Source organism: Protopterus annectens, chromosome 12.part0, assembly GCF_019279795.1.
Source record: "Protopterus annectens isolate FY-2018-M chromosome 12.part0, PAN1.0, whole genome shotgun sequence".
Taxonomy (NCBI): domain Eukaryota; kingdom Metazoa; phylum Chordata; order Ceratodontiformes; family Protopteridae; genus Protopterus; species Protopterus annectens.
The window spans coordinates 152,888,512-152,902,763 of record NC_056746.1 but is presented as its reverse complement, the minus strand read 5'-3'; positions in this window follow the sequence as shown (position 1 = coordinate 152,902,763).

The window sequence follows — 14,252 nt, the reverse complement described above, 5'->3', positions numbered from 1 at the left end:
CGATTTCTTCAAACCACTTTCTCCTTGCAACATACATCCTGGGGGAATCCAACGTTCTGGAGGACAGACTGAGCAGATCAATCTTAAGTCCACCTGAGCGGTTCCTGAACCAATCAGTCGCAAATCAAATATTCAACCACTGGGGCCAGCCTTGCTGCGACCTTTTTGCCTCTCTCCTCAGCAGCAAGTGCAGCAAGTACTTCACTCTGCTCCCCACCTTGGGGGTGTCACCCAGGGATGCCCAAGTCCATGATTAGCCCTGGGTCTCCTCTATGCTTACCCTCTGATTACCCTGATACCCAAAGTTCTACAGAAAGCCAGCAGGCTGAAGACCAAGCTAATCCTCATTGCCCCTTAATGATCTCTTCAGGTATGGTTCCCCTTCCTGCTGTCTTAGAGCAAATATCCTCCATGGATACTGGATTCCAATCAGGATCTGATTTCCCATCTGTTGGAATCCCAGATTCCCAGTCTTTGATCCCTCAAACTGACTGGTTGTATTCTCCATTTCCAGTAATTCCATGAAAGTCCAGGCTAGCTTCCCTAGTCCAGGAAATTATTCTTGCTTCTCAGAAGTCTTCCACCCAAAAAGTATATCATAGTAAATGAAAGAGGTTTTCCATTTGGGCTTCACAGAGGAATACTGACCCCTTCTTTGCTACAGTCCTAGACATCCTTATGTTTCTTAGCTCACTTTTCCGGCATGGAGCTAGTTTTTCTACTATAAAGATGCAACTTGTGGCTATCAAGAATTTTCATGTAGGGAAGGGTGATAGCTTTCCCGCTACTGTTTTCACTTCTAAACTATGTCGAGCTTTTATGAAAGGGTTTTTCATCTCAGACCTCCAATAAAAGATCCTTCTCCTCCTTGACATCTTACCTTGGTACTACAGGGAGTCACCCAGAAACCATCTGAACCTGCTAGCTTATGTGAGTTAAAATTTTTATCTTGGAAGACTGCTTTTCTGGTGGCCATTACTTCAGCTAGAAAAGTGTCAGAATTCCAAGCTGTGTCTTCTCAACTACCATATATAACTTTCTTCAGAGATAGAGTCTCACTTAAAACAAATCTGTCCTTCATTCCAAAGGTTGCTTCAGAGGCAAACACTAACCAGACTATTCACTTGCCTGTATTCCTCCCTAATCACTACAGTAAAGGCAAATATATGCTGCATTCGTTGGATGTATACAGACAGTTGCGTTTTTACTTACACATGAATAGATCTCACAGGAAATCTGAACAGTCGTTCATTGTTTTTTCTCTAAATATGTTAGGTCAGACTGTATCCAAGATCACCTTAGCCAAATGGATTACGGATTATATTTCTGCAGTTTATTCTTAACAAGGCAAGCAACTCCCCTGTCCAGTTTCTCACTCTACCAGGTCTATGTCTATTTCATCTTCCTTCTCTGCAAGGACTTGTGTTCATGAGATTTGTGCTGCAGCTACTTGGTCCACACCTCATATCTTTGTATCTTACTACAAGTTGGGCATTATGTCTAGAAACAGAGCATCTTTTGGTTCTGCAGTGCTCAGGCATATCCTTCCTTGAGTTCCTCCCAGAGTTTGTGTAGCTGGAGATTCTGACCCACTCATGATGCATAGTGAAATGGATAACATCAGATTAGAAGTTATGCACTTACATAACTTGGCATCTGTGTTGTTCAGTTTCATTATGCATAACATCCCATCATCCTCCCCCCTTCCTTTTACAGCTGACAGTGATATAGAGGATAAGGGAACCTACTGGTTCCTAGTCTGGCTCCGTTTGGTCGCCTTCTTTTTCTGTCCAGTACTATTATTTTGACTATCTTTAAGAAGGGGCAGCAAATTTGATCTGAGGGTTTGAAGAGTAGTGAGGCATTATGGGAGAGGGAGGAGTTTGAAGCTCAGATTGTATGTCTGGAAGAAATGGCCAAGTCGAATCCGAAGACAGATCTGAAGACCCATTCGTGATGCATAATGAAACTGGTCAACACAGATGCCAAGTTATGGTAAGTACATAACTTCTATTAACTCAAGACCTTTTTAAAGTCAGCAAATATCAGTATAACCAAAGCACCATGTCAGTGGTTATGAAAGGGGTCTAATGTGAAATACAGAGGAATTGCATTAAAACTGCAAGTCTTACAAAAATGGTTATTGAAATGAAGTAACTCTGATGACTAATAATAGTAATAAGGTACTCATGGTCATGAACAGTGACAGAAATAACAAAGGATAACAGTATTTAGCCAGTCTGCCTTCAACTCTCTGGCTAGGCCATGACAGTTTTGCCTATATCCCTCAGTATCCACAGATAGTTTGACCTGGTTGTTTACCCATAGTACCATATACCCTAGTACTGTACATGTTCAAATGTGATATTTCATAAACACACATATATGAACTAGGTGAGTCCCTCTAATCTCAAATAGTTATGCATTTGTACAGTAACAGTTTTTTGTTTTCCCATTGGGTATGCATAGTAAATGAAAAGGCAGTATACACTCTGCTTATGCTATGCCGATGAGGTCATAACAAGGCCGAAATATGCATATCCATAGCTAGTGGGGTTTGGCTTTATTGGCCTGAAATTGTCCATTAAAATGACTTCAAATGTAAAAGTCATGGGCAATCAGAATCGCCATATAGCTGAAACACCTGATGTTCATAAGGGTCATCTACATATATCCCATGTGCCTCTGTTACAGGAGGTTTGGGAGGTCACTCATTGGAAGTTCTAGCTTGGCTGGAGTTTTCATTTAGTTTTTCTGATTGTTTTTTCAGTGTGTCCTCTATTAATTACGGAAGAGAAAAGTAAAGCTGGATAAGCTTCTGCTACTGTTAACAGTCCAAGGAGGAGCTGCTTTAAATCATGCGGGCATTCAGCTGCTTGCTTTATTTATGCTAGTTTATAAAAGTAAAGTGTATAGGAAGAAAACGGAAGCAACCCGATCATCCTATTACTCATGAGCTAATTGCCCTATTGACAGGGCTTTGACAATTGGAAAAATCTGTATCTAATCCCAGGGTGAGGACTAAATTAACTAGAAAATGTTATACTTTTAATGAACAACTTATCGAACAGTGTTTTACAGCACCTGCTGTCTGTATAACTTCTGTTTGGGGAGTGCCACCATCATTTTTGGACAACCGTACAACTATAACCAATCTAAGATTACAATGAGAAAGCATTGCATGATTGTGTATCTAGGTCATTCATTTGCAAAATTACTGCTTGAATGCCATTTGTACAATTAGATGTTTTTGTAGCATTACGTGCAGCGTGATTGAAATAAATGTGTTGGAGGGGTGCAAGGCACCCACACATCTCCATGCTGTGCTCCTACAGTCCCATATTTTATATGAACAACATCAATGTTGTTGCAGCTCAAGGTAAGGGGGATACCCCTTAATCGAATTACACTTCATTATCACAGAGCTGGCCATTGCACAAAACTACTACCCCCCCCGAAAACATCTCTTCACTAGACTTGGCATTCGCTCACAGTAAAAATTTGGACCTAAGTAGAAGCAGAATGGATTTAATACTAGTCTTTTAGCAAATAACACAGTCCTGTCCATCCTTGACAACCATGCACCTGCACTCTCTATTAGAATTAAAACAAAAGTTGCCCCCTGGCTCACTGAAGAAACCAAACTAAAGATCATCCAAATAAATAATGCCTGGAACAACTGGCACTCCTCTAAAATCCCACAAGATCAACTCAAATTTCGACAATATAGGAATGATGCAAAAAAATCCATATTACTAGACAAAAAAACATATTTCTGCCATCTACAGCAGAAACACCACAACAAGCCACAGAAGTTCTGGGCAGGAATTAACAAACTCCTCCACCCAGGGCAATCCACAACTCCAACCCCCTCATCCCCAATCCAAATATCGCCAGAGTCCATTGCCAACACCTTCAACAGTTTCTTTACAGAAACTATCCAGGCCCTTGCTAGCAAACTTAAACCCACTTGTCCTAATGCTGAAACCCTTAAACCCAGTGACATTATCTCCTTCAGCTTCCAAAAAGTTCCGACTTCACTCATTAGAGCCCTAATTAAAAACCTCAAACCAACCACCCTTTCAGCTGACCTCCTCCCTGCAGACTACCTGCAAAAAGCTGCTGATGTTATAGCGTACCCTGTCTCTATTTTGATAAACAGAACCATAACTGAAGCCTCTATCCCCTCTATCTGGAAAATATTACATGTCATACCATTCCACAAAGGAGGCAGCTCCATTGAGCTGTCAAACTACAGACCAATAGCTATCCTTTCACCTCTGGCTATAATTATGGAAAAGTGTATCCATAAACAAGTCTTACACTCCCTTATTCAACATAATCTTCTCGCCAACTCCCAGCATGGATTTAGACCACAGCACAGTACAGCCTCAGTTCTCCTCTCCTTTCCAATTCCAACCATAACAACAACAAACCTGTTTCTCAATCTTTCCAAGGCCTTTGACATGGTTAACCACCAGCTACTCTTACTTAGCCTAAATAAAATATCCCTAAACAACCATGCCATGCAGTGGTTTCACTCTTATCTTAGTGGAAGACAGCAGGCTGTCCTTTGGCAGGACAAACTCTCCACCCTTCTCCCCATTACCCTTGGTAACTCTCAAGACTCCATATTAGGTCCCCTTCTTTTCTCCCTCTTTATCAATGACCTCCACACTGTAATCCCAGATGTAACCTGTATACAATATGCCGATGACTCCACTATGATTTGCTCAGCCTCTACCCCTACAGATCTCCTTAGTTTAACCCAGAAAACCTTTAATACAGTGGAAAACTGGATCTCTAATCAACAGCTGATATTAAACCCTAATAAAACAAAGCTATTGCTCTTGTCCCCTACTCATAAATCCTCTCAACCTTTGTTTACTATAACATCTAACAATGGGACCATAATCTCACCAGATATGTATACCAAACTCCTGGGTGTTATAATAGACAACAACCTCAAATATGATATGCACGTAAACCAGACTATTAAAACCATTAATAAAAAACTTGGCTCCCTACACAAAAACAAACCTTTTCTCACTCCTCTAACTAGGACTGCCATTGCCCGTACCCATCTGTTTTCAACTCTGCTCTATGCCTCGCCAATACTCACTAACATGAACAAAACTGATCTCAGCAAACTCTCCAGCTGCTATAATCAAATTGCCAGGTTTGCCACAGGAAATCCCTACAGGACACACCATTGTCAAAACCTAAACCTCTTAGGATGGCTAGAACTCCCAAGGCTAATTCAATATAATTAACTTACTGTAGCATTCAAGGTTATTAACCATCCAGAATAAACACCTTCCCTTAAAAACATTATCCATCCCTACAAAAATGTTAGGCTACTTTGTTCCACTACAAAACTCTTGGTTCAGTCTGTTAAAACTAACAACCTGGCTGTCTGGAGAATCTTTGTTTGCAAATTCAGTAGGCAAAACCCAGAATTTGCTCCCATCTGACCTTACTCTGAACCCCTCCCTTAATCAGTTAAAAAAAATCTAACCCAGTATTTTAAAACTCACTGGTTATGTCCTTGCTCTAACCCTGACTAAAGCCTCATCTACTTCCATAGCCCTGCAATTTTTATTCACAGCGATTTACCTCTTACACTAAAAGGTTTGAAAAGAGAAATTGTAACATCTTTGCAGATACTCTGTACACAGCTGCACCTATAGGTTTGATAAGAGAAATTGTAACATATTTGTATATATTTCTGAATATAAACTGTATTCTTCATAGGCCTGAAATGTGAGACTAACTTGTATGTTAATACAATATGTTTGTGCATATACTGTAACTTTCTTGTCTTTATCTGTTTGTAAGTTTGGAGCTTTTCTCCCTGGGCCTCCGCTGAAAATGGACATGTATCATTGGACTATCCCGGTCAACAAATATAAAATAAAATATATAAATAAATAAAGATATCAGCAGTTAGTCTAAGCTGACAAAATATGTAACATTTAGCTTTTTTATTAAACAGATGAAGTTTGCATTCAGACATTCACATGATTTTAGCATATGCATGAATATAAAACCCTAACTTTCACTTAAAAATAAATATGATGAAACTGATAATCATTCCAAATTAGCATTGCTAAAATTTGTGGGATACCTGATATTAAATCTGCCTGCTTACCAGGTGGATCTGAATTCTACTTACTTGTCAAGGAACACTGTCCTAGCATAGAACAACTCACAGGAAGTCTCAGAGGAGGTATATTTTTTTTCTTCTTGCTCTGGTTTCACCCAGATGTATGAATTGTGTTATGCTACACTAAACTATTAATGTTTTAAAGTCATAGTGGTGCCCTTTATGTAAAACTGGCAGCCACTGCAGCAAAACAGAACATAAGTGCTAGATGGCCACTACAAATCAGTATTTGCTCAGTTTCTTTTTAGCAAGAACTTTTCTGGATTTATAAATAAAGCATCTATTTGAAATATTGGCTGGGATTCAGAAACACAGTAGATGCGGTCACTGTCAGCCCGCCACTGTTTACCTTTTTGCGTGATGAAGCTTGGAGCTCATAAGCAATGAGGACCAGGTGAAAGTCAATGTAAGAAGGTGAGATTATTAAATATTCCACTTGCGGCTCCAACCGAGTCTGTGGTAACACCACATACTACTGAAGTACACCCACAGGGAAAGATGAGGAGGAACAGCAAATGTTGCTCTTGTCCATGTCTCCAAGAGGCTCTGGGTGATCACTTATTCAAACTAATGGCAAGAAACAGAAATCATGCAGAAGCCTTAAATGGTCATTATACAGGTGTGCTCATCTATTTTTAACCAAATTAAAGGGTGTAAATGGGAATATAGAAAAGTGATAAAAAGGGGAAGCAATCAGGGGGTATAATATAACATGAAAATGTAAGGAAAGAGCAGGATGGAGGTGGGGATGTGGGGTAAAATATTTTTGTGGATTGGGTGCCCAATTGTATGTATATTTAAAGAGAGTTCATATCTATCAACTGTCACTTGAGAATCAGGAGTAAAGCAAAAAAAAAATGTTCCAGTTCACAAATGAAGATCTGAATTTAACTGCTGGTCATGTTAACTAAGAATGACTAAACAAGGTCTAGTTTTAACAGGGATGGAGCAGAAATGGTGTAACAATTTAAATGGCTCTTCATATGGTTTACAGGGATGGAGCAGAAATGGTGTAACAATTTAAGTGGCCCTCCATATGGTTTACAGGGATGGGGCAGACATGGTGTAACAATTTAAGTGGTCCTCCATGTGGTTTACATTTGAGAGGTATAATGACAACGTAAGTGGAGTACGTAAAGGAAGTAAGAGGAAGGTAAGAGGGTTAGGGCAGGTAGGAGGGGCACACAAACACAGAAGACAGGGGAGGTAATGACACAATGAGGAAGGGGGAGCACAATGGAGAAGGAGAGAGTGGACAAACAGAATGTCGACAACGATGTTTGGGATTCCTGAACAACAGCCAGCATTGGGACTATATACAAAAAGAAGGATGACACCAACATAGGGAATAGGAAGCGGTTGCACAGCTGTCACCCTGGGCTCCCTCATCACTGGGCTCTGGTCAGGATAAACTGCAGCAGGAGGTTTTGTAGATGGCCAAGGCAAAAATCTAGCCACTAGTCACTTAGCTCCCCCATGATGTCTGTGAGCTGCCAGTGGCAGGGACAACAGGCCCAATTTCTGGTGCAGAGCTGGTTGGTGTGCTCGCTGCAGCTAATATTACATGTTCAGAGGTGACCATGGTAGCCTAGCTCACAAACATTGTTGGACTAATTATGTCATATGTGGGGAAGGGGGGCTGACAGGTCTTATTGGAGCAATGGATGGACGTATAGATGCTGTTGCATAAAGCTGTGAAATAAATGGAGAGAAACAAAATAAAAAACAAATAAAGGTATTTAATACAAAAGATAGTGAGAAAGAGGGTGGGGGGAGAAGTACAGATACAATAAAAAAAATGCAGCTGATATGTATGTCTTCTGTGATAATGCTGTCATTACTCTACTTGAAACACCACCAACAAACACTCATACCAAATATCCAATGATGGTGTGATGCACACTCAAGGGGAGAATTGAACCCACAGCCATCAACATATGCAGTCTGAAAGTCAAGGCTTTAATGTGTTGAGCTACTTTTACAATCCCTATAAAGCCTGCCATTGAAAACAAAGTAGCATCAGACATTCATACTGCAACAGATGAACTATGGAAGTTAGTACAAACCTGGGCATACAGGGTAGAATGTACTGTGAATGTATGTAATACAAAGGATACTGAGAAAGAGGGTGGAGAGACAAATGTACATATGGAATGAAACATTGCATTTCATACGAATGCTGTACAGATTGCTCAGAACTACAACAAATACCTTCCCCAAATTAACAATAATAAAATGATATGCAACCAAGGGGAAAATCAAACCCACACCCTTCACCACATGCAGTCTAAAAGGCAAAGCCTTGATGTTTTGAATTACTTGTACAATTCCACTAAAGCACTCCTGTATATCTATATTTATGCTATATTTATATAGCATAAATCACTCATACTGCTACCCATGAAGTATGGAACTTACCAGACAATTACCACCAATGGAAAAAAATATAGTCTGGAAGGCTGCACCTATACTTGGTCAACAGACTGTTAACATTTAAATCTGTACTGTGTGAAGCAGGTGTAATCATCCTGGAGCTCTCAAAGATGTTCTGCCCTCCTCCTGGGTTCTATACAGGACTGTGCATGATATAAGATATGTGGGTGGCACACACTGCTAGGCTGTATCTGTAGGTAAGACCAGGGTTACTTACAGTATACTTGTGGTGCTGCAGCTTTAAGCTCATCTTCCCATTAGCCAAAGAGGTCTGGATGGGGGTCACTGTTTGTGTCTGTAATAGTAGCGACATTGCTCCCCTATGTGCAACATACCCCTTACAAGTGTAACAGCCTTGCCAGAGCATTCCAGGCCTTGATCTTGTATTTGGGGTCTTCATAGTCCTCCTCCAGTAGCCAGTGGCTGTAGTTAGTGTAGAGGAAGTAGAGGAATATTTTGGACTCCTCTATACATCACCTCTGTGCCCTGAAAGGTGCACCATCTACTCCCTCAGTTAATATGACTAACCAGAAATAGCAGACAAATATGGATAGTACCTCATGGCCATCCCTGTATTCCATTTAGCCGAATGGCATGTAAAGTGGGACACTTCTTTTACATGACCTGTGGTGAGACAGATCTACTTCACAAGGCTGAAAGACCATAAAACTGAAACTGATTTAGCTGAGATGACAATACCAAAATTAAAAATGCCGAACACCATATTTTTTCACAGGGCAAGTAAACACTTGCCCAAAACTATATTATAACAAACCAAACTATTTGAAACCCACCTATGTGGGGGACTGCACCACCTACACCTCCCTAACTATATATACCAACTCCGGTATCGCACCACAATGGGGAAACGGCCATATTTCCCATCTTGGTTTGTGATTTATTTATCTTTAGCTTTATCTTTATGGTAAAAAATAATGTGCTACTGCCAGCAATAGTGAGTGACGTAAAGTAATTACAACTTTTGTCTGGCTTGTAGAACTTGTATGGTCAGAACAACTTACTGTACTTTATTTAGTTGTATATTGCTGGTGTGATTTTTTTGTCGTATAAGTTGATTTAAGTTCTCTTTGAATTCTCTGGTTACTGATTTTGATCTTTTCCTTTGTAATATTGTATTCATTTGAAGCTGAATATGGATTCCTTAAATGAGTATGCAATTAATGATTTGCTAATGCACAAATATCTTGTACAGTGTAATAAATGATATGTATATTTAAAGGTAGTAGCTGATAACACTGGTGATCTGTGTTCCTCATGTCAAAAGTTGAATGATTTACTAACCATTGTTAGAAGTAAATCTCGACCTAATGATGATGATTGCACTTGTGCAATTGGCATGACTTGGAGAACTGTTGTTTCATATATTAATGACTGGACTGGTGAATTAAATAATGTTAGGCACAGAACAAATAGAACACATTTAGAAAATAATGCATCTATTTTTCTGCAAAGAACATTCAACTTCTATGAAACATGATGAGGTCCCTGAGAACTATGGAATTGTGGATGCAAGTACTCAGCAATCTGAGGATCTAGTTTGTTTAGAAGGAAACAAAAAAAAAGAAAGAAAAGGAAGAAGTTCTCAACAAATAATAAGGAAGAAAAAGAAACTGACTAATGACTGTAAAGGAAAGAGAATACGCAGTAAAAAGGATTCTGCTTTGTTATTTAACACACTGGTGACAGGGAATGAAGATATCAGAAAACCCTCAGTCTACAGAAAAAGGCATCACCTTCCCAATAGAAAAGGTAGAAAAAAGAGGCAAGGGGCAGGTGAAAAGGAAGAAATCAAAACTGAACGTGGAAGGATTGAAGAACATTACTGTAAGAAGAAAGAGAAGAAAAACAGATGTTGACTACATGGTTCAAGCTGTGGATTTACAACAGCAGCTGGATGAGAATTTAATACACAATGAAAACAGTTGGGATTAATAAGACTAATAGTGATGAAGATCTATCCTTTGTAACAATTGATAGAGCAGATATTATTGTATTAGAAGCTGAAGATTCTTCGGAGCTGGCCAGCAAAGATATTCTTGTAATTGGATATTCAATTATTAGAGGAACTGATGCGTATATTTGCAGAGATAATAATAAACACTGAATAGTGTTATGATTACTAGGAGCAAAAATAGAAGATGTGAGACAAGCCTTGGAAGGCTTAATGTAAGGAAGTATGGGTCTGTTTTTATTCATGTTGATACAAATTATGTCACCCACAAGGATTCTCTGACTGTTAGTTGGGAACTGACAGCCCTCCTAGATAGTATAGCTTGTACTGGTGTTAGGGCATATTTTTCACAAATCACCTATAGAAAGGATAGTCAGGTCTCTGTGAATGAAAAGATTTTGGGGGTAAATACCTACATGGAAAAAATGTCCTGTTTTAAAAAATGGAACTGTGTAGAGCATCCAAGCCTTGTTTTGGGCACACGTGTTCAGAGAGGATGTTGTGCATTTGTCCAGATCAGGGAAGAGAATTTTTGCAGTAGATATTTTGCAATATTTGACATACAGTGGGCAGGATTTTTGCCATGTTGGAAATTTAATAGCCCAACATTTGATGCCTCTGTGATGGTTGTTAATGCTAGGAGCATTAATAATAAAGATTTTTTATTGGAAAATTTGTTACATTCCCACAAGATTGATGTTATTGTTTGTGAAACTAAAGAACAATGACTGGAAACCAGTTCTGTCAGGGTATAAATGTTTTTACTGTAACAGACATTCTAATAAAAAATCAGGTGGAGGTGTTATGATAGGGATTAAAGATAGATATGATACCTGTGATTACTACATGTTCAGTGATAACACCAATACTATAGGCTGTGTAACTGTAACAATAAAGACAACCCTGGAACATATAATAATTGTTGGAGTGTATAGACCACCAAAGTCAAGTGCAGATGACCTAGAGAAATTCATACATTTCTTCAATGAAACACAGGAGGGAAGAATAATATTAGCTGGGGACTTAAATTTACCAGAAACAGACTAGAATAATATTGATGCAACAACATTAGTAAGGAAATTATTCACAGCGTATATTCAAGAACAACAATCAGTAGATGGAACATACTAGACATTGTTTGCGTTCCCAAAGAAATTACTGTAACTTCAAGTCAAGTTTTACCACCATTGATGCACAGTGATGATGAGCTTATAAAGGTTAATTTGTTGCTAGATAATTCTGCCAAACTGAAATTTAAGCCAATGCACAGAAGGCTAATTAGATTATATGGAAGCAAAACAGTTACTATATAAAACTAACTGGAGTGAGATGTTCAGTAGAAAAACTGCAGGTGGAATGTGAAAAGTTTTGAAAGAAATTGTTTGAGTGCAAAAAATCAAAAAAAAGTTTAACATCAGGATCTAGGCATACAACATCAGGCGGATATATTTCCATGAGAACAATATATCTGATTAAGGTAAGAGACAAAAAAATATAAGAAATGGAAGAGAAGTCGAACTACAACTTTGAAAACTGAAATAAACAAACTGGACAAACAGATTAAGCATAGTGTGAGACAAGATCAAGAAAAACTTGAAGAAAATGTATATATAGATATTGAGTATAATAGGAAACCTTTTTATAGATACATAAGATGTGGAAGGAGTAAAGACACACAATTTGATAAACTGTGTGCAGATTCTAAAATGTATCCTCAGACACAACAGATTATAGATATATTTATAAAATCTTATGCAAAACAGTTGGGCTCCACAAAAGGGGTGGTAAATTGTCCTAGTGACATCCAGGTAACCCCAGATACTGGAATCAAATTAGATTATATTGAAAAAGAACTGCACAAACTGGATCCAAACAAAGCACAGGGATGAGATGGAGTTAGTAACAATGACCTGAGAACACTTCAGCAAGAACTTACAATACCATTATATCTATTACTCACTACGTCATATAAATATGGGGAGATTCCTTAAGATTGGAGACATGCTTATTAAACCTGTTTTTAAGGGAAAGGGGAGTAGGACAAATCCAGTCATATAGACCCTTAAGTCTACTTTCATGTTGTGGAAAAATAATGGAGAAGGTAATACTGGATAAGTTATTTTCAGAACTGTATAGGTTGGGACTTGAAACCATACATCAGCATGCATATGTTGAAAATAGATCCATTACCACCTGCAACATGATGTTCTATAACAATATAATAGCTATGAATGAAAAATTGTTTTGTGATGTAATTTATATAGATATAACTTTAGCATATGACAGGGTCATACACATAACACTGATCAATAAATTAGTACAACTAGGTATTGATATACTCTTGATAAGATGGATAGCTGCATGGCTTACATATAAGACATGGCAAGTATCATACAGCAACTAGACAGGTGAAATCATTGGTTATTGTCAGGGTGTCTCACAGGGCTTTGTCCTAGGCCCTTACTTGTTTAGATTGTACTTTTCAGATGTAACTTTTCATCTGAGGTGTTCTACAGTCTATATGCAGACGACCTGAAATTGTGTAAACTGATTACATGTGTTACAGATAAGGCATGTCTGCAAAATAAATTGACTAAATTGACCATTTGGGCAGATAGGAGAATAATATGCTGATAAATACATAAAAAACTAAGCATATGAGATTTGGTAGGCATAAATTGAAAGGTGAATATTTAATACAGCACACAGTAATTGAAACTGTAGACTCATTTAAGGACCTGGGTATATGGGTAGATTCAGCTATGAGTTTTTCTAATCATATCAACCAATTGGTTAATGATAGTTATAGAACTATAGGTTGTATAAAAGGATTTATAAAGTCTAGGAGATAAAAAAAGAATGGAATCATTGTTTGTTAGTTACATTAGACCCAAACTTGAGTATGGAATAACAATATGGAAACCCTATAAGAAAATGAGCATAAATAAACTGGAAAAAGTACAACAGAAATATACCAAGGGTATCCATGGATGTGAAAATTTAATTTATTATGAAAGACTAAAATATCTGAACTTGTACAGTGTTTCTTACAGATATCTAAGAGGAGATCTTATTCGTGTATATAGGGCATTTAGTGACAAGTACCTCTGGGAATGTTTGTGATTAAGAAAAAGTACTAGAGAATCATCAGATAACCAATGTATGAGATTCTGTAGGAATGAGAAGTACACTAACTGGTTCTCTGACAGAGTAACTGATGCATGGAACAGACTACCAAATTACATTAAAGCAAGTACTAGTTTATATATTTTTAAGAACAGGCTGGATACTTATAGGTTCATAGGTTCATAAGTTCATACTAGGCTATCTGCCCTAGGGCATTTATAAGCCTAGCCAGAATGTGTTTGGCTTTCGCCACCCATTTTAAATTTATTTTGCTATGCCCTTATTATGGAAAGAAGTGTTTTGGTATATTGGCAAGCTAGAAGGGCATTAATGCCCATGCTCGAAATATTTGTATGTATGTATACTTTTCCATAACATCGTAAAAACTCTTGTCCTGCTGTATCAAATGCATTGCTAATGTCACCTACTGTAAGTTTCACGTCCTCCCATTTACTTATATCATCCAGCATTTCTCACACAACCAATAATAATTCTCGACAGCCCTTCCCTTTTATACCATATACGCTTTCATCCATAATATCCTTCATCCTTCCT